This window comes from Penaeus vannamei, chromosome 7 (genome assembly GCF_042767895.1).
Source record: "Penaeus vannamei isolate JL-2024 chromosome 7, ASM4276789v1, whole genome shotgun sequence".
Taxonomy (NCBI): domain Eukaryota; kingdom Metazoa; phylum Arthropoda; class Malacostraca; order Decapoda; family Penaeidae; genus Penaeus; species Penaeus vannamei.
In genome coordinates, this window is record NC_091555.1 from 38,062,961 (window position 1) to 38,065,460 (window position 2,500).

The window sequence follows — 2,500 nt, forward strand, 5'->3', positions numbered from 1 at the left end:
TATATGCTTATATAATGAAAGTTAATGGTTAAGATGTTTCTATGCCAATTGTACATTTGGCACACACGCAACAGGGGAATGAATTCAATCTACCCCATATGCTTATAGACCATTACGTCATGCTGCCCACATTAAAGTTCACAGTACAATAAGTCAGTAGAAATCTATTTTATTGATTTGCATTTGAAAAATTACGTTCTTACATTGCTAGGAGGCGGTTTGGGATTGTTTTTTTCTTCTCCTTTAGTGTAAGAAATGTTAAAAAAGAGATAACTGGACATGGTTCAGGAAGTGTTGGCAACAGTTGTGAGGTAACTACAAGTGTACAGAGCAATGCATACACATGTGTGCCAATTTGGGCAAAGCAGTTAAGGAAGACTCGCCCCTGGGAGTAGGGCTAACCGAATAGGTGGTTGAAGGGCATATTCAACTCGGTGGCACAGCTATCTCCTGTACCAAGACAGCGTCAAGGAGTTGACAATTAAGCCTACCAAGAATGGTTGGGCTCAGTCATAAGATCGCAGTAGACTTTCGTAAGCTGGCAAGGGAATCAAGGTATCTACCCTTCTAAATCCTTTGTTTGGCCCAAAGGTTATCACTTACAGGCGAATGTCCAATGGGATAAAGATGCGGATGAGAATATGATGTGGTGAAATAAATAGAAACTTGTACGTTGAAAATGCGATAGCCAAAAAAAAAAAAAAAAAAAAAAAAAAAAGGGGGATTGATATAAGGTGATATAGCCACAAGTCTTCATTGAAAATTGTTTTCGCTGAAGGTTTATTAGTAGTAAGCATGGTTAGAATTAGTGAATATTGATAGGTCGCTCTCTGAAATGAGACCGTCACTTCTAATGGTGCCATAGCGTGTCCATGCCAAAGTATATTCTTGTATACTAGTAAATGACATTTTACTTGTTATTGTATTGGCATTTTTTTTGTTTCACACATGTATTTTCTTTTTTAGTCATGCGTCTTACATATATCTATTTCTTTTTTAATAGGCACTAGATTTTTTTTACACATTTTCTTAAGGGGGGCCTATGTCGAGATCGTTATTGATTTGACATTTAAAAGATGCATTCGCTGTAATTGTAATAATGTATTGCCCTACTGAAAATATCATATAGGTATTTCCTTTTTTTACAGGTATATAAATAAAGCAAAATGTAGTGTCATAACAAATAGACTAAATAATAAGTCATTAATAAATGGTTGGTTTATTTAAATGTTAATAATTCAGTTGGGGAAAGTAATAAATAGGTATTTTTTATGATTTTTTTTTTTCATTAGACCAGATTGTTGCTTCACCCAGCACAGGCAAGTTAATTACTGGTATTGAAAATCATGTTTTGCCCAAGTATCGGAGAGTGTGATGTTTGATAAGTGAATTAATATAACTGTGAATCGCTCTGCATTGAATTGAGATAACTAAGACCGCAGTATTGTTTCACCCTGCACACAAAGAGCATAAAAGGTTGAGAAAATTCATGAGAAAAGCAACACGCCATGACACCTGCCTTAGTGTTGAGAAATATTTATCACTGGCCTGTAGATGCAGAACAGAATTCGTCAAAGGAGACAGTTCTGGTGATATCAAGGAAAAGGTTGAGGATGTATTATATGTCAGAAGAAAGTGTAAGAACTGAAAGTCATAAAGGTTAAAAGGAAAGGATGAAATGTTTTATGTTCAAGTATATAACAGAAAGATGCTGGAAGAATAAGGGTGACATTCTCAATCCTGTCTCACACTTGTTTTTATTATAGCTGGAATAAGTATTGTTGATTTATTATCTGTAGGAAGAGAGAAGGTGTAGTTAACTTTTGATACAAATATACAATAGTAGGCGAGAACATTCCTTATTATTACTCTTTTGAAATATGATAAAGATTTACATTCTGATATGCCACATTTATATCATTTTTTTGTTTATAGAATAAAAGTTAATGGTTAAGGATGCTTCTTTGTCCATTGCATATTTGACATTTTCAACAGAATGAATTCATTCCACCCCGTATGCATTAAGACCGTTGTCATGCTACCCATATTATAGCTAATATATTCTGACTCCAATGGGTCAGAATAAATTTGATGTTTTATATACGAAATATTGTGTTCTTACACACACACATATATAAATATACATTTAGTTATGTGTATGTGAATAAGGTATTATACATATTTTAATGTGTATATGTGCGTGTGCATATGTATTTATATGTGTGTAAACACACACACACACACACACACACACACACACACACACACACACACACACACACACACACACACACACACACACATACACACACACACATATATATATATATACATATATATTTATATATTTATATATATATATATATATATATATATATATATATATATATAAATGTGTGTATATGTGTGGGTGCGTGCGTGTGCGTCAGCGTGTGCGTGTGCGTGTGCGTGTGCGTGTGCGTGTGCGTGTGCGTGTGCGTGTGCGTGTGTGTGTGTGTGT